The sequence below is a fragment of the Rhipicephalus sanguineus genome, unplaced genomic scaffold, assembly GCF_013339695.2.
Source record: "Rhipicephalus sanguineus isolate Rsan-2018 unplaced genomic scaffold, BIME_Rsan_1.4 Seq600, whole genome shotgun sequence".
Classification (NCBI taxonomy): domain Eukaryota; kingdom Metazoa; phylum Arthropoda; class Arachnida; order Ixodida; family Ixodidae; genus Rhipicephalus; species Rhipicephalus sanguineus.
In genome coordinates this window covers 45,098-70,719 of record NW_023615597.1, presented here as the reverse complement: position 1 = coordinate 70,719, position 25,622 = coordinate 45,098, and the positions used below count along the sequence as shown (strand labels likewise).

Here is a 25,622-nt window from a genome sequence, read left to right as displayed (position 1 = left end):
TTTCTCTGTTTGCGCTACTTCAATTATGTAATTTCTCCGCATGAAATTTCATGTATATTTCATTTTATAAGTTTTTTTTCTTTTCTATTTCTGTGTAGCATTGTATGCGTTCCTTCTTTTGCCCATATGTTTATTAGTTCTGCTGTTTCAACGTACTTGACATGTACACATTTTTTTAGCCGATGGTCCCCCTGCAGTAATTTGGACTTTGGGACCCTCGTCTCTTTGACATCTGTAACCAATTTTCCTATCATGAACTTGTATTATTAAACTTGAAACCTGAAAAAAAAAATACATGTCCTATCAGATAGGCTGAAGCTCCACCCTTGCACAGCTAGAAAATTGCGAAAGCTACACTGGGTGTAGAGCACGCGCCCTGTACTAATTATGCTCTCCACTGCCAGGCCACGTAGACCGTCCGACAAATTTCAGTTTTTTAAGGTATTGAACACAGAAGGATTAAGCTACTTACACATCACGCAACTTTTCTGGGTTTCGTTACAGGTAACGGTGGATTATGCATAATGTGGGCACGAGCGGACACTGTCAACTTTATGAACACCAAATGCATACATGCATTTAAGAGAAGCTGCGTAACGGACGGTACCTGTGGTGGAACGAATGCTAAAGTAAATACAGCCTCAATCTAGAATGACAAAGAAAATTGTCCTGAAAGATTGTTTCCGAATGTGTGCCTTCTTTACAAATATTACTTCGTTATCAGAACAGACGAGTTTGAATAGCATTAGCTACAGTCGTGATAACAAAGAGCGGCAACGTGCGCAATCACATATAGGTGATTTGTCGTACAACTCACTCACTCACTCACTCACTCACTCACTCCACTCACTCACTCACTCACTCACCTCACTCACTCACTCACTCCACTCACTCACTCACCTCACTCACTCACTCACTCACTCACTCACTCACTCACTCACTCACTCACTCACTCACTCACTCACTCACTCACTCACTCACTCACTCACTCACTCACCTCACTCACTCACTCACTCACTCACTCACTCACTCACTCACTCACTCACTCACTCACTCACTCACTCACTCACTCACTCACTCACTCACTCACTCACTCACTCACTCACTCACTCACTCACTCACTCACTCACTCACTCACTCACTCACTCACTCACTCACTCACTCACTCACTCACTCACTCACTCACTCACTCACTCACTCACTCACTCACTCACTCACTCACTCACTGGGCTCAAAAGGGCGTTGCAGAAGGGTGCAGCGAATCACAAATATACATGTGCACACATCAAAACAGCTAGTTGCGCAGGAGTATATATGCATGGTGACAAACTCAACAAATAATCCCTACATAAGGGCAGTCTTGAATGACGTTTTCTCGATGCGAGCGATGGAAGAGGGAGTGTGGTTCCAATCGGTATGTCTTGATCAGAAAATAATTGAAAAAATAAAAACATTTTTTTTTGACAGAAAGCAATGAGAAGCTTAAGCTAATATTGCAGACGGAATGTCTAATGTAGGAAGACCACCACGCAAAAAATGGTTTTATTAAGGTACTTTGATAAAGGATCGTGAAAAAAGGCAGAAATCGAAATTGTTTTCTAAGCTGTAATATCAAAACGTCTATGTCCATTGGCAGAGCCACACATTTTTTTTTCCCGGAACCGCCACCTTTATCGTCAGTAAATGTAAACAAAACAATTATAAAGCTGCTAGCTCTGAAGGGCGGCGGTTCGCGACGACTTGAGTGAGTCGCTTTACGTACATTCGTCATGGCGAAGCATATTGCACCGTCAAAAGTTAGACACGTTCGGATACAACATTTTTCTACACATCTGGACACAGTGGAGATCAGGCCAAATATACGCTCTCACGTACGTTGTCTAATCCATGTTCATGCCTAAAAAATTGGGTTGCTACAACCTTAGCGGGTGGTTTCTAAATGTTGTTGTTTTCCTCTCCTCATGGCACATACCCAATGAAGGGGATCGGTCGAGTAGTTAGTTGGCGAATTCTTCCTATATTTTCTGCATGGTGTAACTCCCTGGTAGGCTATTTGTTTTTAATTATTGAATTGAAGTGCCAATTATGAGTAATGAAAAATTTAATGCCCATAGAATATAGTAAGAGATTCTTTTAGTAGCAATGATATATTCCCGAACAGCAAGGAAAACATCCCTGTGGCTGTACCCCAGGGTAGTGGCCCCAAGAGAAAGAAGAATGGGTTCTGATAATTCCAGGCCCAGCTTTCGAAGAGGTGGAGCTAGTTTTCTTTTCCTGAATGTGTTGCACGATGTAGATGCCTCAACAGTGAGCACGGCAATTGCTCTTTAACAAATACGAGGTGCTTCTACATTTCCTAAAGCGAAATGAAAACTATATCGCCCCTGTCTGTCACACAGTCCTCCACACTCGAGTTTTGTTCTCTAAGCAAGACAATATGACAAGTAAGAAAATATGACGACGAGTAAGACAATATAATATAGCCCATCTTTACACGGGAAAGACAAGACAAGAAACAGAACGGTGCGCGCGGTTGTGACGAGAGAAAAAAAAAAAAAAAAAGAAGCCGACAAAGTCTCGCGAATCGTGCGTGCAGGTTGAACGTGCGGATCTGCACGCGATACGCAGCCGATCAGCTCTACGCTAGTCAGCGCCTGGTATTACGACCGAGCAAGCGACTGAGCAAGCTAGCAAAGCCCGGAGACTAGGAGTCGTCGAAGCCTCGGCAGGTGAACTGCTTCGTCTTACAATGAACTCGCCAAGTTCCAGAGACATGAGGCAACGCCGCACGCGAGTCCGACCCCCGGATTCGAGCCGCGGCCCTGACCTCGCGCCGGGTCTCGAACCTGTGAAGTCTTCGCTGTTCGCCGTACTGCTCTACGTCGCCCTCATGAGCGTGCTCGTCGGATCCTGTATCGTCGTAGGGTTCCACCTGCTCGAAGCCCACGCCCAGGAACCCTACCGGAGCGGGTAAGCCCCGTCTCTATCGCCACTGGACTGAAACTTGGTCACGGCCTACAGAAAAAGCACTACCGGTACATACGAGCCGATACCTCATCGCCAAAGGCTGGTCCGTCGTTGGGTAGCTGGTCGACTCGTGGTCTCCGGTGTAGAATAAAGTGTGCGAGACTTCGGTAGCTTCCTTTTCTTTGGTTTCTAAAAAAGTTCCGTTGTCTCAACAATCCTGAGCCCCTATTTTTTCTGCCCTCGCGCATGCCAGTATCAAGTGGCTAGTGAACTTGAGTTCATTGTAAATAAAGCAGTCTTGCAGTTCAACGATATTTGTTCACGTTTAGCAGTGATGATGATGACGATAATGCTCCTGGGATCAACTGACGCCTACACCCTCAGCGGGATCGGCCAAGAGTCGGGCGTATCATATAATGTGAAAAAAAAAAAAAAATTAAGCGCTAATAGAGGCGATAGTGTCAATTAGAATGAGGCGTCGTTTTTAATAAAATCTCAGTTTTAGGCTAGACCATGTTGCGTAACCTAAAAAAAAAACAAGATAATCATTACGCCCGGAGGATATAGTTGACGACGGAAAAACGTCGGCAGTCCAGCAAGAAGTGTTCGATTGTTTCTATATGATTGCAAAAGAAAGAGAAGGGAGAGATCTCCTACTTAGTGAGTGAGTCATCAACGAGGATTATCATCTTCTTCTTCCTCCTCCTCATCATCATCATCGTGCAGGCTGACTCGGCTCGGCGCACGAACCGCAACTGATCTGCTGCATAGTTTTCGTCAATTCCTGAGTGCGACGACGATAAGCGTTATCTCGGAGGACCCTGCCAACGCGAACTCATTCTGACGATGTCCGACGGTTACGATCCGCCCGTCTAGAGCGAGATGAAGAATCAACAGCTGGCCGAGTCTTGTGGCCTCGTGGTTGAGTGTCCGCTTCGGCTGCGGGAGGTCGTGGGTTCGAATCGACGTGCCGCCGGATACCCACCGGTTTTACAAAATGGGCACAGGCGCACCCCGGCCCGACACTAGGCTACTGTCAGGGGTGAGGCGTCTGGAAAGGGAGCCTGCGCCATTCAAATCCCGTCGAAAAATGCGGGCACAAACCGAAACCCTGCAAGGGGGGGGGAGAAAGTTCAACTCTCTCGATTCAAGCCGATACCCCGATCGTCCGCCAGGCGACGACTCGGCGCCGTATCCCCTACCGCTGTCCAAGCTGATCTACGCTGCACTCATGAGCGCGTTAGCGAGCACCTGCATCATCGTCGGACTGTACCTCTTCGGGGCTTTTGACCTCTTTCGTCGCAAGTAAGAAGTAATAAAGTGTAGAAGCTGAACGTATTTACTATCTCGGGGAGTGGTGTGTAAACATGCCATCCATACTACTTCCAGATGACATATTTACTCATGGGCATTTGATGACGCCTGTGTCCAGCAGATAATGAAGGCAAAGGAGGTATAGCTAGGAACATTAATGGTACTGTTTCAAGTACATGGTAACACATAAATCCCCTAAAAAGTGGACGCGGGGACGACCGCCGCCGTAGCTGGTGAGCTACGGCGGCGGTCGTCCCCGCGTCCACTATTTAGGTTGTGTCAAACAAAGAAGCGAGCCCTCAAAAATTCCCTTCCTCTATTTATATGTGCGCTCTTTTGTTAATAAAAGTTGTTGCAAGTTCAGTCCTTGTCATTTTTCAGTAATGTCGAAAGTTGGGCGAGTTGGTGATAGTTCAGCGGTGTCCCTTTCGTTCCTTTTGTGCCTGTCGTCGTGCGCTGCTTCATATATGATCATGAACCTTGTCATTTTTGTTCCGCCCGTCTGTTTCTTGAACTTCAGTATCTCTCAATTATGTACCCACGGCATGCCCGACCCGCTACATTAATCAAGTAAGCCGCGTCTTGCCTCGTCATAGGACGGTGCACCTAACCGGAGCTGGAACTCAGGAATCTGAGCTCAACAAGCTACGCGCTCCCAAACTTCCGGTCATCGTTGGACAGCTTATAGTCTTCCCGTGGTCAGCAGTTCGGCGGAAAGACGCAAGGCGGTGGTCGTTTCTGTAGAATGCGTTTTTCGTAACGCGCTTCCGCGCCCTGACTTCACTCCATCGTCTCTTTCAAAAGTGCCTGGCTCTTAGCAACAGCACGCGGGCCATGAATCGAATCCAGTTGATTGATATACGTAAATTACCTGCACTCGGTGGGAGCGAGTGGCCCTGTAAATAAAAAGTCACATGGCCCCGTATGCATTCCCTTAAGACGACTCGAAGGCGAAAGCCATCATCACCTTGTCCTTTCACATCTCAGTCGATTTTCAGCGTTTCACGAGTTTCACCTGTTCTCAAAGAAAACGCAATCCTCACTAGAATACATTCCTTTCTTATTAAAAAAATTGTTTGTTTTGTTTTTCCTTCTACACACATACCCACTCTGGGGGATTGGCCAAGAATTCGAAAAATGAAGAACGATAAAAAAAATAAAACGATAAGTTGAATAGTAGTTATCGTATGAAATAAATACTGCAATGACAGTGCGATGGCGCTGGTGGACCAGACTACCGTATTAACCTCTTTTTAGCATTTCTTTTTCTTCCTCTTCAAGTGCCACCCGATTCATGGCCAACACTTCATAGTGGGTCGAGCCCAACATACCAAGACCCGACCAACCGCATTCGAATTGGCACGCGATCCATGCCCGGTCTGGCTTCTCAGCGCCTGCAGGTGTAACAAACGAGCGAGCGACTCAGCGAGCGAAACCTGAGACAGGAGTCCTCGAAGCTTCGGCAAGTAAAACTCGCCTCGCAATGAACTCGCCCGGGTCCAACCCCCGACAACGCCGCTCGCGCGTGGCAGCCTCGGATTCGAGCCACGGCCTTGACCAGTCGCCGGGCCTGGAACCGCCGCAGTCTTCGCTGTTCTCCGTACTGCTGTACGCCGCACTCGTGAGCGTGCTCGTGGGATCCTGTCTCATCGTAGGATTCTACCAGTTTGAAGCCTACGCTCAGCAACCCTACCGGACCGAGTAAGCCGCCTATCATCATTGGACTAATCCTGGTCAGGGCCTTCACAAAGGGGCCCAACTGCTGCATGTGAACCTGTACACTATCCCCAACAGCCGGTCATCTTTGGTCATCTGGTCATCCCGTGGTCCACCATTGGGCGGAAGGATGCAGGATGGCGGTCGCCTCCACAACCTGGCTTCCAAAAAGGTTGCGTTGTCCACGAAAGACCTCAACTCCCGTTTTTCTGTTGTCTCGAGCTTTGCATTAACAAGTATTTGATCAACTTCTTGTAAATAAAACAAATCTTCAATTTAACAGTCTTTGTTGATGATCTACCTTCGTGAAGAAGGTGATAAGTCTGCGACTGGCAGACACGGCGAGATGTGCAGACATCGTCTCACTAAATTAACGAGCTTGATAAAAAAAAATTTCGTAGCCTTCTGATACATCGCGGTTGCTTCGAAGCACACAACTAAAGCCAGTGCATGCACCAGGTCACAGTCGAGCGCATATGCGCTAATTTCGTTGTTTGCGCTTTCGCAACCATCGTCATTTCGAGCCTTGTTTGCATGACAGGAGAGATGGTCAGCGCAGGTTTCGGATGCTTCTTAAGGACAACGTCTTAAACGATTATGTTGGCGCTCCCTTCTCCGCGAGACCTTGCGAAACACTGCGGGACTTCTCGAAACTTCGGGAGACTTTCGCGAGACCCGTCCGAAAAAGAAAAACGCCGCGACCTGCTCCGAGCGAACGGCGTGTCGTGACGTCATCATGATGCCATCACGCGACATCGTCGCTTGGTCAACGGTCAGTCGATCCCGGAGGAAATGCAACACCCTGTGAGATGCAGAGAGCTTAAGGTGGGGGGAGGAGTGTTAGCAGGAACAATGCAATAAACTGAGAACGCCAAGGTTATTTAATGCGTGCCTTTCACACTACGGTTCGTTGGGTTTTGCAAGAAGTCTGGTCCATGATTGTATGCCGTAAGGCATTATCAAGAGTGTGGCAGGTTTTCGCCTTCAAGTGTTTACAAAGAGCTTAACGTATTGCCAACCTTTTTTTATATATAAGGCGAAAGCATTAGATGCCTGATCAAACGCGAAACTTGACCGTCGGCGGCGTCAGCACGAGGGATGAAGAAAATCGTCATCGCGTGACGCCGGCATCACATGAAATCGTCGCTTGGTCAGAGGTGGGCCTACCACGAAGGCAGTGCAAAACCAAGAGAGGTGCAGAAAGCTTGCAATGCCTCCGACCCTGGGGGCAGTGCAAAACCACGTTTGGTGCAGGAAGTTTTGAGAGGGAGGCAGGGGAGGATCAATGCACCGACTGAGAAGAAAAAGAAGATGACTTTCGCCTTCGAGTCGTTTCAGGCGAATGCTGAAGGGACCCCGTGGAAACTAACCTATGTCTTCTTTTATTGATTAGGAAAACTGAAGCGCGAGCTTGATCACGTCAAATATGAGAGGTGTTCTCATGACCCCTTTGATAAGACTGCCTGCGCTCGAGGAAGCCTCCAAGGCCGTGAGAAACATGCCGCTCACCAGTGGTGGCAGCTTAGCGGTTATACAGGTGTTGCGCTTCTTGGCACGTGGGCCCTATTATACTAACCGTGCTCCATAATCACGTCTCGGCTTTGGCACTTAGAACGCTGGAAGAATATTTATTATCTAACGTGCACCTAAATCTAAGCACAAGGTTCTGTTTGAGTTGGTTATGGTTGGCGTTTTTATTGGCACGAGATCAACAACGGCTCTGGGCACATTGTGATGAAATTTCGCGCCTATACTCCATCTCACCACTACCATTGAGCACTACCAAGGCTACGGGGTGTAAGCAAGCCACACGCTAGCGCAGCAAAACATAGCTCCAGATATAATTACCTTTCAGTTGGCAGGGTTGCCAACTGAAACGTATGCGAACAGGTAACTGAAATATGTAATACTGTTAGTAGTTCATGACCTTTGTGGCATGTTGGTTCTGCTTCCGTCAGAATAAGTAGTTATGAGTCATATGGGGCCTATTCCAAGTCGACAAAGGATTACTTTGATGAAAGGTTCTTGGCGATAGCGTAACTTCTATTCAGTAAAAAAAAAGTTCGTTTAGTTGACAACTTACTGTTCTGTATCGATTGCCGGTAACGCTGCCATTTCAATGTCAGTGTCTACGAACAGCTCGAATCGCATTCCTATCGGGAATGGAGTTCGAGTGAAAAAAAAAAAGGAATCATATAGCACACACGTCGCTTGGTGGTGTCCAACCAAGCAAGTTCACTCAGCGAGATGCAGCATAATGGTGTTTCTCTCTTGGGACCACATATTTTTAGCGCGCGTTTGTCTGTTTCGTTCTTTCAGTACAATCTTCGGTTGATAGCTTGCACTGCGCCTGCGCTTTCCTTTCGTTTTTCTCTCTTTCGCCTGTGTTGCTTCGCGCTGCCAGAATAACGAGCGATATCGGATGTCGCCAGAACACATTTCAGTCTGTCACCAAAACACTCGCGCCGTAAAAATATATGTTTTGTCCAGACACCTGCCCATGCTTCCTTAAGACATTTACGACATGTTTCATTTTTTCACATCATTATGGCGCTGCTTCAACCGTCTCCAAATCTTAGGTCTCACCATCACAGGCAGATGTGCTCTCCGCGCATTGTGTGTTATCACTTATAGGCTACCATGTTCAAGAGAGTTCATGCGGCATTTTAGTGACCGGCTTGCTTCACGCGATCTTTATACGCCACATTCACCACGCGCATCTTGTGACAGCTAGTAATGTCGCTTCTTGCTGAACGTCCGGCACACGTGACATCTGGCTTCTGTACCTTGAATTTACGTCTACGTACCTTGTTGTCGCTGTAGCGTAGCTCTGTGCGTCACTTCTGTAATTACGTCCTTCGTCCCTCTTTTTTTCTTTTAGACCCTTAAACTCTTTAAACCCTTAAAACAGTGGTTGTCAGCGATGGATGTTTCGGGGACCCCTTGTGGACAGGTTGAAGTAATGGGACCCCTTGCAGAGAGAGAAAAAGAAAAGGGGGGGGGGGGGTCGTAAATTAAGGCAACATGCAGCGTGAAATAGGTGCCTTTTATTTCTTCCTCGAAAGGAATGTTCAAACTAAAGTGCCACATCATTGGATCTCAACAGCTTGCCAATAAGTTGAGCGGTGCAGCCGCATTCAACCTGTTCTAGCTATGTTTGCTCTTCAAATATGCAATCCTAGAAAAAGTATGCTCGCGCGCATATGTCGTAGAAAACTACAAGAAAAACTTTCAGCCCCAGCCTCGGCGACCAACTTTGGGCTGTCCAGCAGGCCCGCGAGGCGGCGGTGAGGCAAGGCCTCGACGTCCCCACGTGGGAGACCTAAAGCCCAGTCGGCGAAAGCTCTGCCGGACCATCAATAAAGTTGTTACCAACCAAATCTCACGAAGAAGGGGAAACATAAGTCAGCTTCGGCGCAATGCAAAGTTGCTTTGCGGTGAAGCAAACCAAAAGTCATAAGGGGCAGATATTAAGGGACAAAGTGTGCCTCCGAAAAAAAAAAACGCGTTATTATTTTCCTTATTTCTTCCTCCTCTTCCTTGCAATTGCGCAGCGCGAAAAGACCTCTAGTGGCCTCACGATGTCCTCACGTGATTTCTCAGATTCCAATGAAAACGTCCTTGCAAGTCTCCTGCATGCTTCAGCCCTAGTAGACGATTACACGAGACGTTATTATAATTCGCGGCCGAGTTGAGGTTCAACTTGGTGCACGTTAATTAAACGTGCACGTGAAGGAACCTGAGGTGGTCAAAATCAATCTGCAGTCCCCCAATACGGAGTGCCTCATAGTCATATCGTAGTTTTGGCGCGCAACCCCTTAGCCCCACCTCCCTAGTTCAATTTTAATACATTTTCTGAACCACACAAATGAAAACGTTCAAAAGAGAGCATGGTCTGACGCAAGCGCCAGCAGCACTGCTAAAGGCAACAACAGCAGCAGCAGCAGCAGCAGCAACAACAACAACAACAACAAAAACAACAACAACAACAACAACAACAACAACAACAACAACACAACAAAAAACACAAAAACAACAACAACAAAAACAACAATAACAACAACAACAAAACAACAACAAAAACAAACAACATCAAAACAACATCAACAAAACAACACAACAAAAACAACACAAAAACAACAACAAAAACAACACAACAAAAAACAACAACAACAACAACAAGATATCCCCTTCATGTCACTATGACTAGAGTCAAGAAGAATTGAATGACTCTGCTATGACGCATTTGCAACGGTAACTGATTGTTCTTCTTGGCTTTTCAAATTCATTAACCTTGAGCTTCGAGCGAAGCTCCTGAATTAAAAAAAAAAAAAAAACGCGTTCGTCCGAGCAGACTGAATTTGCTATAAGACCGTGTTTTCTGTGGTGTGAGCGGACTCAGTCGTACATGAATGCATAAGCGCATTCACCCCTGAATCACCTCGACGGCGAAGGCGTTGGTGTCCATTTTGTTTCGCTTCAAGCGAATAAGTGCGAGGTGGGCAGCAGAGATGACGTGACCTCCCGTTGTATGGAAATATGGCGCCGCGGTGGAGAAAAGTGAGACGTTAAAAAAGATTATTCCGTGCGAGTGGGTGTTGAAGAGGTGCAGGATCGCTCACGCGCGACTCGTGTGAATGACTCTTGGAGGCGGTAAAATTACACGAAGTCCTCGTAGCAAGTGACGCCCGTTTGTCCTTGAAGGTTCTTCAAAAAAACGTTCATCACGCTCTCGGATTGACCTTCGCACCTTTTAAAGGGAAACTAAAGAGAGAAAAAAAAAAGAAAATGCATTTGCTCGTTTTGATAAATTGACTGTCACCGCTCCGGCCGCGAGAACGCCCGGTAAGCAAGTAAACGCGTAAATAGGAATTACAAGCGGCGCCGCTGCATTTAGGTATGCCCCGCGCCAACTCGTAGTGACGTCATAGATTTCTACGGCGCTTGCTACATTCCACATTATTTTTCATCGGTAAAACAAATACATTGTCTTCTCTAGGAAGCGAGATTAAACATGGTAAGTTTCATAAATTTATTGAGCCAATGTGGCTGAAAAATACAACAAAGAAAAGACTGCCTTAAGAAACAAGATGAGAGGAGCAGAATGGGCCAGCGAACAAACGGGTGTTAAGGAACCTTAGCCAAATCGAGAAGAAATGGGCACGGGAAGGGCATGCAGCGGGTATAGCAAGATAACCGCTGGTCATTAACAGTAACTGACTGGATTCCAAAGAAGGCAACGTGCGAGGGGGAGGCAGGAAGTTAGGTGGCAGATAAGATTAAGATTTGTGGGGATAACGTGGCAACAGAAAGCACAGGACCGGTTGACTGGCGGAAGATGGGAAGGCCTTTGCCCTGCAGTGGCGCAGTCAGGCTGATGATGATGATGATGATATAGAAATTTAGGGCCTTCTTAGAATTCAGCCAATCGTAGGACGAAGCCGGATTACGTACAGGCTATTCGCTATAGACCATATTCGCACTATCTGTCAGGTGGCAGAGAAACGTGCGGAATATAACCAACCCATATATATAATATTATATAATATATATATATATATATAATATATATATATATATATATATATATATATATATATATTAGCTTTCACAGATTACGAGAAAGCATTTGATTCGGTTGAAATCTTAGCAGTCATGCAGGCATTACGGAATCATGGTGCACGCGAAGCATATATAAATATACTGGAAGGAATCTACAGCGAACTCACAGCCACCATAGTCTTCCACGAAAAATAAATCAAATTCAATACAAAGGGCGCAGTGCAGGGAGATATGATCTCTCAAATGCTATTCACCGCGTGTTTACAGGGTGTTTCACTGCCCTAGAATGGGAGCGGCTATAGGGATACGAGTTAATGGAGAACACCTTAGTAACCTGCGATTCGCTGGCGACATTGCATCGATGAGTAGCTCAGGGTACGAACTGCACTCATGATTAACGAATTGGAGAAGGAAAGCAGAACGGTAGGTCTGAAAATAACACGCAGAGAACTAATGTAATGTGCAACAGTCTCGGAAGAGACAGCGCTTTTCGATAGGCAGTGAAGCACTGGAAGTGGCAACGGGATACGTATACCTTGAGCAGTATTAACCGCAGATCCGAACCATGCAGACAGAAGCTAGCTAAGAAGACTAAGAATGATGTGGAGCGCATTTCGCAAGCATTCTCAAATTATGAACCTATCATTTCCTTTCCTGTATGGCTCGCAGCGTCGGCCTCAATTTAGGTTGAAATTTCGATATTCAGGAATATAATAAAGGCCTCAACCGCACTTCAGCGCCCGTCTTTGTGATCAACGCTGTTTTCCGCGTTGCTCTAAGTCCCCTCAATAACGCTGTCATTGAAATGTCAGCTATTTTTATTTTAATTTATCCATCCTGAAACTTCCCTGTCTGGCGCCAATACCTCGGAGCTGAAGAACCGCTCTTTTCCGCCTATTTTCCCATCGGCGTCTCTCGGGACACTTGCCAACTGTGGGGAAGGCTAATTAACGGCGGGAAAGGTTAATGAGCACGCTGACCTTGTACAAGCGTTCATTTCCGACACGCCGATGAAAGCAGCCCGACTTGTTACCCCACGCGCAGAGTTTTACGTATATGTATCATCCGCTCCAGACGCAAGGTCCGTTGTGGCGCCTGAAAATTCACGTGGCTACCTAATTTAATTACATCACGTCGATCGAGTAGATCGAACAACACACTGGCATGCGATCCACGATTCAAGGTTTTCGCTCCGCTCCGGATGACGGTGTGTGCGGAAACTTCCAGCTCATGCGATGACGTAGCTTCGAGGTCACGTTTACGTCACGACAGCAATCATGACTACTGACATACGGACAAAGGCGTGCGCGCATGTGAAAAGGGGGGAGGGGGTAGGTTCTCCTGTAGTCATTTAAAGGGGGCGCCATGTTTGCCCAGTATGTACCTTTAATCAGTCGGACGTATTCTGTCATTGTTCAATATACAGAGTTGTGGCGACCGCGACACATGTTTTTTTACTATAATGCCAGCCGAGGGCCCCTGATGTTGCATTCCAAGAACTGTTTTCTGCTCGCCTTTGCTCCCGGGAAAGCCGGGAACCAATGGCAGGCCGTTGTGAGAAACACGTCATCGCATCGTTTTTATTTTTGCATACATTGTGAAACTTGTTTGCTTTCGGACTCGACCACCGAGGGAGGGGAGTCGCTGCAGTAAAACTTGCCCCCCCCCCCCCCCCCCCCCCCGCCACATCAACCTTGCGCAGGCTCATCGCATGCAGCCAACGCGATGCATGCCTCGTTGATTGCACCACTGAAATGGCGAAGTCAGCAACAATTTCAGAGAAAGCAACCTTATAACTATTGCATGTGTTCATTTCTGCAAGGTGTTCCGTCCGGGTCCGCATTCCGATTTCGAAATGACAGTTTCGGCACGCTTGAGAAAAAATGACTCGACAAAGGTTACACGGAATACGCTGAAACAGTGAACTTGTGTACGCCTCCATGCATCTCTCGTCCTCCTAATCGGGAGAAGCCTATATTCACGACAAGCACTAACGGAATGATTGTTCCTTTAAGACATTGCCAATCACGGCGCTGGTATACTCACGAGGCAGCCGGTCAATGGGAACGAGCCGTTGCGATAGAAAAGCCTTGCGTAGTCGGCTTTGGTTTCTGGTTGCATTGCCTGTGCATTCACTACACTTTCGTGTGTACATTTCATGTGCCGATTATGGAAAGTGGGTGACCTAGGCTTGGGATGAAACCTCGAGGTTTCGACTTAAAGAGTTGTTTTCCTCCTCCGAAATGGATCCCATGCTTGCACCTCAGGGAACTGGACAAAAGTCGACGTCTTACAATTATTTGTCAAATGTGAACTGTACCGCCAATGAGAAATTGGATCGGTCGAAATTTATGCAATGTGGCAAGGAGGGAACCGAGCACGCGGTATGACTATGTTTGGTATTGTTACGACGTCCGTTACTGCATATCCTCGCAAAAAAAAAAGAAAAAAAAAGAAACGGCGGATTAGCTGCAGACTGGCTACTCCAGACAAGCGTGATTAAGACTAGCGTAACATTTCGAGAAAGAAAAAAAAAGAACGACAAGCTTGAAAGGGAAAACTTCGAACTTACCATGTATATGCGGCGCGTCACAAAGCAAAAGGCACGCTGCTGCGGCAACACACACGGGTTCAGGGAAGAATCCAACGGCGCGCCAGGCAGAGATTGATCGTTCACATTTATAAATATGTGTAGGATGACCACACGAACGATGAACGTGCGCGCACATTTAAGCAACGGTGTTACAGGCGTGGGGCACACGCGGGGCGGACAAGGCGCAAAGAATACCACCACAAGCGGTAAGGAATAATGTTCCTCGGCGCTGCCCTTAGCACAGACCTATCACGGCACCATCATCCGATGAGAAAAAGCGGCGCAGCATTCGAACGGAAAGTGGAACGAAAGTTTCGTCGCCACGGCAACCGCCTTATCGCGCAAGGAAGCTGCTCCACTATTTGTGCCTCGTCAGTGCCAGGGCCACCCGCTGTCTAGCGCTAATACTTTTCTTTTTGCGGGATACTTCCGAGAAGCGCGCTAAAAGCACATGTTCTTTAGAAGCTCTGACTATAATAACAACCGTTTTGGTTCTACGTCCAAAACCACGATATGATTTAATAGGAGAGACGCCGTAGTGGATGGCGCCGGAAATGACTTGCGCCGAAACCTGAGCACACGGGCCTCTATAGTATCTCAACTCCATCGGAACGTGGCCGCCACGGCCGGTATTCGATCCCGCGACATTCGGGTCAGCATTCGAGCACCTCAAGACCACTAGACCATCGCGGCGGATGCCCTTGAGTAGCTCATAAAATTGCGTTATTTCGGTGACTTCGCAAGAATTCGCGTGCTCGCGACGAAGGCCTGGTTTCAAACCCAGAGTTTTCAAGGAAACTTATGTTGTTTTGTGCATTTTATAGCGTCGATCGTCTTACGCCGCAAAGGAACGGGCGGACAGTTTCTCGTTGAGGCGGCATACAAATGCTCACGCATTTGACATCTTCCCTGACGACCTCCGCTTACCGAAGCATAGTGACTAAAACCCACAGGGTTCCTTGTGCATTACTTAAGGCGACTCGAAGGCGAAAACCATATTCTTTTTGTTTTCAATCGATGTATTGATCCTACCCCGCCACCCTACGAAAGCTTTCTGTCCATAAAGGGGTTTTGCACTGCCTCCAGGGTCGGAGGCACCTCACCTGGTTTTGCACAGCCTCCGTGATCAGAGCACATTTGCCCAAGCTACGATGTCGTGTGATTACGTCATCACGTGACGTAACGTCACAAATTTTGGCATTTATGACGTCATATGGTGAAGCCATCATGTGATGACGGTTTTTTGCATCACTGGTGCTGTCCCCGACGCCGCGGGACGCCGACGGCCAGTTTTCGCGTTTGATGAGGCATCTAAAGTTTTCGCCTATCTCTGACAGGGGGTCGCGCCCGCTACAGTCCACTCACATTTATTTTACCAGCGCTTTCGGCCTGTTAAGGTAAAAGAAAGGTGTGATGGAAAATAAAAGATAGTGGTTTCTGTCTAAACATCGCACATGCCTCAGAATAGCATTGCCAGCGACAGAACCACGACAGAACCACGCATCACGTACAATCAAATTAGCCGCCTGAAACACGGATGAAGTCAGAGAGCCTTAATAGTATCGCTGGCCGTGTACTTTGTCGGTGCCAGGCAGAAGCTCGTCGACAACCACAGCGTGCAGCGTTCCCAGCCATGCAACGTATTTATCAAATGACGAGCTGGTATTGATGCCTTCTTACGGCGCTGGCACACACGGTTTTTCGCATTACGTGGGGATAAACTGAAATTTCCAGCAGCACCATACTGAGTTCAGGAAAAGAACAACTTACCCGACTCCCTGTGCTACACACCTTCCTTGAGAAGTACGATGCTTTGAGCTAACATGTTTGTTGTTGTATAGTTGCTAGGTAGCGTAGAGTGTATTACTGCAGTCTGCATAAGATTGCGTCTAACGTTTGTGTAAGTTACACTGACGCAATTGATGAGTATTTAGTTTATAAGCGTTTCTAGCGCTTGTGTTCAGTAAACTTACCGGTTCAGTACAGGGAACGTTAATTGTACTGTTTTAAATGCATTGTCATGATTGTTATGAGGATGTGCAGAAAGTGGACGAAAAGACAACTTGTCGCCAGCAGGGACCGAACCTGCAACCTTCGGATTACACTCCCGATACTTTACCAATTGAGCTGTGGAGGCGGCTTCATTATCTGCTGCTTTTCATTAAGGTTTTGTCAAACAAAGAAACGAGCCTTCGAAATTCCCTTTCTTCATTCATTTCATAGCGAGGGTCTCGTTCCAGCAGAGTTGGTGCCTTCAGGTAGTATGCGAGGCCTTATTGGTCAGCTGTCCGCTCGTCAAAGGTTCACGTGCTACATGACGCCATCTGACAAAAAGAAAGAGTGTTCCACACTCGCCGTCATGCCTACGAGCGGCGCTGACTACCACTCCTAGGTTTGCAAGCACATAAATACCCGATAAGTGGACGGATAAGTCGATGCATTGAACCTCCCGCGCCCCCCTCCGAAAGATTTCTGCAACTAGCGTGGTTTTGCAATGCCGCCAGGATCGGAGGCATTGTAAGCTTTCTGCGCCTCACATTGTTTTGCACTGCCTCGGGATCGGTCCATCTTTGACCAAGCAATGATGTCATGTGGTGACGTCGCAAATTTGGCGATCTGTGACGTCATGATGCCGTCATCACGTGATAATTTTTGCATCACTCGACCGTGTTGACACCGCCGACGTGCGACGCTGGTCACCTTTCGCGTTTGATTAGGCATCTAAGGCTTTCGCCTTAATAATTACCAGAGGCAGCTTTCCGAAGTCTCACAGCGGCGATGGGCTCTCTCTTCGCAGGAATGGTACTTCGATTCTCCTATTTTGCCCGACCGCCTGTCTCCACTCATTAAAAAGTTAGTTAACTTAAATTATTTAACTAGTAACCACATTGATGTCTCTAGTCATCTTACGATCTCTGCCGCCAGATGAAAAAAATTAATTGTGAAGGCAGCTAGCACATATTTCATTTCTGTTACTTTTGAAGATTTTGGGACACGATTTTTAATAATAACTGTTGGGATGTTACGTTCCAAAACCGCATATGATTATGAGAGACGCCGTAGTGGAAGGCTCCGTAAATTTCGACCACCTGGGTCTTTTTACCGCGCGCCTAATTCTAACCACTAGCATTTTTGCCTCCATCGAAAAAGCGGCCGTCGAGCACCCTAAACACTAGACCACCGTGGCGGGTCAGACACGAGTCTTGGAACACACCCCCCCCCATATATATATATATAATATATATATATATATATATATATATATATATATATAATATATTATATATATATATATATATATATATATATATATATTATATGTATATATATATATGTATATAATATATTATATATATAATATATATATATATATATATAATATATATATATATATATATATAATATATATAATATATGAATTTAGCCACATATTTATATTATTCGGTTAATCTGTACAATCAGGACAAGGACGCGTTGGTATGGTCTGAACAAACAGAAGTCTGCAGTCCTGAAAACACGTTCCAGTATAGTTCGATTGCTGTGCGAGGTCAGAGGCCAATTTAAATGGCTATGCAACCTCTCCCTCTGCCATGGTAAGTAACGAGGCACGCGTTTTTATTCAAGGTTACAGCTTCCGTTAAACCACCGCTTCTTTCCTCTTCCTTCAGTGCACCTACTCCTCACGTTGTTTCTCATAGAAACGGCGTGCCAGACAGAAAGTTGGTGATCATGTGAAGGGACTCCTCTGCCTTGTCCAGGGGAACCATATGGCCGGAGCCCTGTGCATAAACAAGATAAACATTGGCGGTCAAAAAAAAAAATATATCTATTGCCACGTGCGTTTCTTATCATCACTTCTTGCTGTATTCGGCTTTCGCCCACAAAGACTGTCAGCAACGCTCAGCGCAAACCGCGCCTCACTGTTCGAGAAGCTTCGCGATTATTGTAGATCGTTTTGTTAAGAATGCGCGAGACGCGAACACTCGAGCTTATTCTAAAGCTTGCGCGACCACCAGCGATAAGGCTGGAATATTCGACGGCACGTGTATAAATGTCGACGCGCTTCACCGCTTCTCAGTTGATCGACAGCCGACGCTCTGTTCGCCGCTATCAGTGCATACCGCGTGTATTGCTCTAAATTAACTTTCCGTTTCTTGGCCACAAGGTCGGCCAAATGAAGAGTTTCATCGTGGACACGTCGCCTGCGGTCTTCATCGACGTCATGATCCCGTGACACTATATATAATATATATATATATATATATATATATATATATATATATATCACCTTCAACCGTGCTGCAAGGAAATGAACGTCTGTGCGCGTAATTTCAGCACTTTCACGCTATCCTAGAATGCCTACTAGATGCACAGTTGCAAAGTGCCCCCTACGCCACAATTCTTCTTTTTGCGAACTGCCTAAGTACGCGTAAGTAAGGTGTCACGCGCACCAGCGCAGCTGCACATCTTTTATTGCAATAGCAATTATATGGACAGTCTCGGCTGGAAAATGTCCGTCCCCGTCGCCGTCATTCACCGTATATGTATAAGTATGTATAATTATGAGTGTCTTGGTAGGGCAGACGTTTATTTGGCCGAAGACCCGGCAGCGAACAGGCACGATCAACCCACACTGATGATGATGATACACGACGAAGATGAGGATGCATAACCAATGCATCATGATGGTGATAATGTACACATGAAGAAGATGTGCATAATAAATGCCCACACTAATTCCCCCCACGTGAAAGGGCCAGCCTGGCCGCTGGAGGTCAAGGAGAGGAGGAACGTCGTATGAAGGGCTTGATGCGGGAGACGTGGACAATCTCGGTAGTACGGTAACGGCGGTCTGCTGGGGTTACAAGTGGCGTCACGCGATAATTCACGGGTGAAGTCTGTTCCAGAACTGTGTACGGCCCGATAAACCGTGGCTGAAACTTCTCACACAAACCAGGTGTGCGAAGAGGCGTCAAGAGCAGGACCTCGTCACCGGGTCGGAAAGAGACAGCACGATGCGCTGCATCATAAACAATCTTCCTGTCTTGCTGTCTGGCTTCGGTATTCAGGCGAGCACGCTGGCGGCACTGGGCGAGTCGTGAAACGTATTCCTCGGCAAAGGATGGCGACGGATTTACGTTGGAGGTAAAGAAAGAAACGTCCAGAAGGGAAGTAGGGGAACGTCCGTAAACCAGGTAAAACGGTGAATAGCCGGTTGTCCGCTGAATGGCTGTGTTATAGGCCAAAGTGACGAATGGTAAAATCGCGTCCCAGTTTTTGTGGTCTGGTTGAATATAGGCGGAGATCATATCGGCAAGTGTGCGATGAAATCGCTCGGTCAGGCCGTTAGTCTGAGGATGGTAGCTGGAAGCGGTCTTGTGAGGGTGCCGGAGGATCGAGAAGTTCGTTCAATAGTTGAGAGAGGAAAGCCTTTCCACGGTCACTGATGAGAACACGCGGAGCGCCATGGCGGAGTATAATGGCTTGGAGAACGAATCGGCAACTTCAGAAGCAGAACCAGTAGCCACAGAAGATGTCTCAGCGTAGCGGGTCAAATGGTCCACAGCTGTCACGATCCATCGTTTGCCGGCGGCAGTGACTGGAAGGGGGCCGAAAAGATCGACACTACAACTTCAAATGGTGTCGCGGGACACGGAAGAGGCTGCAGTTTACCGGCAGGACCAGATGTTGGGAGTTTTCGACTCTGACAGATAGTGCAGGACCCGACGTACCTGGCTACGCTAGTAGTAATGCCAGGCCAGTAAAAACGACTTCTAAGGCGGTCGTAGGTTTTATGAAAACCGAGATGACCTGCAGTCGGATCATCGTGGAAGGCTGTGAGGACGTGAGAGCGGAGAGAGCGAGGTAGAACGGCCACCCAGCGCTGACCGTCAGGATGGTAAATTCGGCGGTACAGCACGGAGTTGTCGAGCTTAAATTGCGAGAGTTGGCGACGTAGCCGCGCGTTAAGTGGACAGGAAGTTCCAGAGAGATGGCCCATGATCCGTCGACAGTACGGGTCAGCTAGCTGGCGAGAGGCAAATTCTTGGTCGTTGTCCGGAGGCAGGTGGTCTATAGAGGCCAGAGAGGGGACCGATGTAAAAGTGGGCTCGCAGTGTTTGGTATGCGAGGCGGTTGCGGAAGCGCCGAGCGGGGCCGTAGGTAGCGGGCAGCGAGAAAGAGCGTCGGCGTCTTGATGTTTTTTGCCACACTTGTAGATGATATCGAACTCATACTCCTGAAGACGCAGAATCCAGCGACCGAGGCGTCCCGATAAGTTCTTGAGTGTGGAAAGCCAACATAACGCGTGGTGGTCAGTAACAATAGTAAAATGACGGCCGTGCAGATAGGGACGAAACTTCTGCACCGACCAGATGACGGCCAGACATTCCTGCTCGGTGATCGTGTAGTTCCTCTCGGCTGGAAGAGTACGCGGCTGGCGTATGCAACGACTCGCTCTCGCGAAGAGTTGTCGCGCTGCAGAAGAACGGCGCCTAAACCGCGGCCGCTAGCGTCTGTGTGCAGGAGAGTCGGAGCAGCCTCGTCAAAATGGGAAAGAACAGGATCGGTCGTGAGGGCATCCTTCAACATGTCAAAAGCCGATTCACATTCCTGAGACCACTCAAAGGGCGTACCGGAGACAAGTAGCTTGTGTAGTGGTGCAGCTATGGAGGCAAAGTTTCGTATAAATCGACGAAAGTAAGACGCGAGGCCAAGGAAACTTCGCAAGTCTTTAGGTTTCTCAGGGCGAGGAAAGCGAAGCACCGCAGCGGTTTTGTCGGGGTCAGGGCGTATTCCGTCCTTGCTCACGACATGACCGAGGACTTTAATGGACTTGCTGGCGAAATGGCATTTCTTGGTGTTAATTTGAAGACCAGCGCCCGCAAGGCACGTCAGAACTTCATCCAAGCGTTGCAGGTGTTGAGAAAACGTTGATGAAAAGACAACAATGTCATCTAGGTAGCACAGGCAAGTCTTCCATTTCAGGCCACGCAGCACGGTGTCAATCATACGCTCAAAAGTCGCGGGTGCGTTGCATAGCCCGAAAGGCATCACGTTGAACTCATATAGGCCGTCCGGAGTGGCAAACGCTGTTTTTTCTTTGTCATCTTCGTGCATGGGGATTTGCCAGTAGCCGGAACGCAAGTCGAGGCTCGAAAAGTATTCCGCGCCTTGTAGGGAATCAAGGGCGTCGTCAATCCGTGGCATAGGGTATACGTCCTTCCTAGTGATCTTATTGAGCGCCCGGTAATCGACGCAAAAGCGTACGGAACCATCCTTTTTCCGCACCAGAACAACGGGAGACGACCAAGGGCTGGCTGAGGGGCGGATTATGTCCCGTTGCAGCATGTCGGCTACGTTTTCTTCGATGATTTTTCGCTCGGCTAGAGACACGCGGTACGGGCGGCGGTGCACAATCGATGTTCCGTCGGTCTGAATGCGATGTGCTGCAGCGGTAGTTTGGCCCAAGGTGGACGAATAGGCATCGAAAGAGGTTGCGTGCTTGTTCAACAAAGCAACCAGCTGCTGCTTCTGCGAATCTGTCAAGTCACTGCTGATGACTGCTGTAAGGGCGGAGGAAGAAGTACGATCAGCAGTAGAGTGGCCTTTGGAGCAGACAGGCGTAAGGGGCACGACGCATACAGGCTCCGGATCGGCAACGCAGGCTACCGTGGTGCCCGCGGAAGTAAAATCTTTTCCGATGTTGCGTTCGTGGCGGCGACGAGAGCTGAACCATTGTGGAAGCGAACGACACCCGATGCAAGAGCTATGCCTTTACTAAGGCAGCGGGGTGACGGGGTGACCAATACGTCACCAGAGTCGACGTCGTTGGACACAACCGTTACGATTCGCTGTTCACGTGGTGGCAGCTCGGTATCTGTAGCAGCGACGAGGCGAAGTGGCTTGTAGATGTCGTCGCCGAGCGAGTAGTCTGTGCCGGTAAGGTGGACGACACGTTGGCCACAACAAATAGCCGCGGAAGCAGACGACAGAAAATCCCATCCTAAAATGAGTTGGTGAGAGCACGGGTACAGCACAGCGAACTCTATGTGGTGAAGAATGTCATCGATTAGTACGCGGGCAGTACACAGAGCGGAAGGGCGAATTGTGTTCCCCTGGGCTGCAACCAGTGTAGGTCCATCGTAAGGCGTCATCACTTTCCTGAGACGGGCACACAAATCAGCACGAAGAACAGAAAACGTAGCACCAGTGTCCACCAAGGCATCGACGTGCACTCCTTCAACTATTACAGAAATCATATTGCAAGGGCGTGCTGGAGGAATTTGAGTCCTGTGTGTGAATGCAGTTTTTCCTCCAAAAACTGCATCGCTTAGTTTTCCGGACGGTGGTCAGAGGTGAGGGAGGCAGGCCGAAGCGGAGACGAGGAGCGACGGAAGGGCGAAGGTGAACGGCGTCTGGTTGGCCGATAACTATTGCGCACTTCACTCGATGCGGGCGGAGATGGTGATCGACGCGGAGGTGACGAATAACGGCGGCCTTGGTAAAAGGCTCCTCCGGGGAAGTCACGCTCGCACATGTCGTATCCTCGACGCTCATCTTGCTGGCGCTTGCGGCAAAAGCGTGAGATGTGGCCGCGATAGCCGCAATAGTAGCACGTAGGGCGAGATGATCGCCAAGGCGGGTAGTAGGCAGGGTTTGGGGCACCGGGTGATAGCGCAGTCAGATGGGCAGAGGAGGGCTCAGCCGGCGGTGACGGGAAGCTCGCAGGGGGCGCGGCAGCAACCGACGCGTATGTTGATGGCTGCAACGTCGAGTTGGCGTTCCCTAGAGGTGTGGCAGCAACTTGCGCGAATGTTGGTAGGAGGCGAGACGCAGCGGGTTGAATGTGCGCCGAGTGAGTCAAGGACGCTAGCTCCTCCCTGATGACATCACGCAAGGCCGTGCCGGAAGGCTGACTGGGACACAGTGTAGGCACTGAGAATCCCATGGATCGCAATTCGTCACGTATCAGTGCCCTTATCATGCCTCGTAGGTCTGCGTCCGTTGTAGGACGTGTTTCGTCACTGTCCGGTGGGAGGCGAACAGACTCGAGTTCGTCGAGGCGCTGACACGTTGTGACAACTTCAGCAACGGTAGCCGGATTCTTGATGGCAAGAGCATTGAATGCGACAGTTGTAATGCCCTTGAGAATGTGGCGTACCCTGTCCGACTCTGACATTGATGGATTGACACGTCGGCAGAGCGCAAGAACATCCTCGATGTAGGACGTGTACGACTCGCCGTGATGTTGTTTCCGAGCCTCGAGGGTTTTCTTGGCGAGAGCCGACCGAACGGCCGGTGTGCCAAAGACTTGGCGCAGCTGTTCTTTGAACGTAGCCCAGTCGGGGATGTCAATCAGGTGGTTGAAGAACCACGTCTTCGCCACACCGGTAAGGTAGAAGGAGACGTGAGTTAGGTTGTACGTGTCGTCCCACCGATTAGCAGAACTGACACGCTCGAAATCGTCCAGCCAGTCCTCCACATCTTCTCCGCGCAGACCAGCGAAGAGATGAGGTTCGCGCTGGGGGCTGTTTACGACGTGTGAAGGCGTGGCTTGCGGTGCCAGAGTGGGGACGGCAGCAGCAGCGACCTGCTCGTGCTGTGACATATTGCTGCACAGCTGGCGCAAACGGCGACCTGAGCGAAGCTCCAGGAGGTAGAGCGGACGAGTAGAGGACGGGGGATCCAGAAGCAACCTCCACCACGTATGAGGTCTTGGTAGGGCAGACGTTTATTTGGCCCGAAGACCCGGCAGCGAACAGGCACGATCAACCCACACTGATGATGATGATACACGACGAAGATGAGGATGCATAACCAAATGCATCATGATGGTGATAATGTACACATGAAGAAGATGTGCATAATAAGCCCACTATATAGAAAAGAAACAAAGAAAAATACTTCACAAATTCTTTCCGACGCGCGGAATCGAACGGGCGACCTCTCGCTTTGCAGCCCGCCGCGTTAGGCGTTAGGCCACGACATCACCGTCTTTCAGCCTGCTAACGGCGAGCTATTTATATACACCATGTAATTCAGCATGCTTTCTTAGTGGCCACATAGATGGCGCGATGTGCGTATGTGGCGTGCTTTAAAGATCGTCGCCCCGCTCCAGCGAACGCCGTTGCTCTTCGCTCTACAGGGCGTGGTCGCTTTCGTGCGCTTATCTCGAGGAAAGAAGGGGCGGCCGGTGGGGTGCTTCGCTTCGCTCGCTGCAGCGGCCGCGTTTGCGAAAGGAGCGCGCTGTTCAAACAGAAATAAGTAACACTGTGACAATTAGTTCGCGCTCGTCTTGTGGTACCTGTTCGTTCGTTTCGTGCGTCCTGCTTTATGTTTGAGCAGTGCGCTTCAAGTGTCGAGCTTTGACGTATTAGTTCGCGCTCGTCCTGTGTGCGTTCTTTTCGTGCGTCCTTTGGGCTCGAGCGACGCGCTGGCAATTTCGAGCTGCTTTCCGTTCTTCGCGTTAATTTACATTTTATTGCTATCGCATTCATTGCTTCGCCGTTGCGGCGAAACTGTGACTTTTTAATGGAGTGCGGCTTTAAACCAGCCAATCGTTCCGCACTTTACATGTTTTGATGCCTGGTGTGATTCTACGATTCTGCCACGCAATATTACATGCGCTAAGGAGACCCCACGCATCACATACCATTCTTATAGCGTTTTTTTTTCCGGAAGCGGTTTCAAGCACTGGCATGGATCCGTGGTAGAACACCCGCTTGCCACGCCGTCGGCCTTGGTTCGATTCTCACACGGACCAAAAGTTTTTATCATTTATTTCTTTCAATCCTTCTCGAATTTTCGCTCGCGGAAAAAGCTGATTTTTCGCTCACGACCAACGACGCCGACACCGGACTTTCTGTGAAAACGAGCTCTTTAACGCTAGCGCGTTAATAGACCCACTGCACGCGTTTCGGTTTCCCTCGCTAAATCAGACTTCAGGAAAGGCCGTGAACTCTACGACCGCATTAGTTGAACGGATACGAGTAAAGTTTTTATAGAGAACAAGAGAACGATTTGGAGTATGTCGTACTCTACCATTGGACACGCCGTATGCAGCCATGCCTACCCGGTTGAGCTTTGCCGATTGGCCGGTAGCCCCTATACTTAATTATTAACCAACTGTTTACTGACAGTAGCGGCATTTCACAAGTCTGGTTCAAAGAAGTAGAGTGCCGCAAACAAACAAAAAACCCCGACAAAAAGTGCCGCTGTGCGGGGGCGCACAGCGGCGCTTCAGTTAACGAGAAATTAAGGTAAATGCAGGACACGATTTGGGCCACCAGTGGACGTTCAGGAAGACGAGCCGGATGACGTCGTGGAACCTCAGTGCAATTAGTTACAAGTGCTTCAAATTACCCGTGACAGAAAAGAGCACTTCATCGCAATACAAGACGGAATAAAGCGACACTTGTGCATTCAGTCTCATTCACGCGAAAGATAACAACTTGACGTTACCCTTGAG

The 25,622-nt window shown here is 48.5% G+C and overlaps 1 pseudogene; it reads right to left on the bottom strand.

Annotated features, from left to right (window-relative positions):
* Positions 1 to 17,769: 17,769 nt before the first annotated feature.
* Positions 17,770 to 25,622, bottom strand: part of LOC119377882 (lysosomal protective protein-like) — a 45,284-nt pseudogene continuing 37,431 nt past the window's right edge.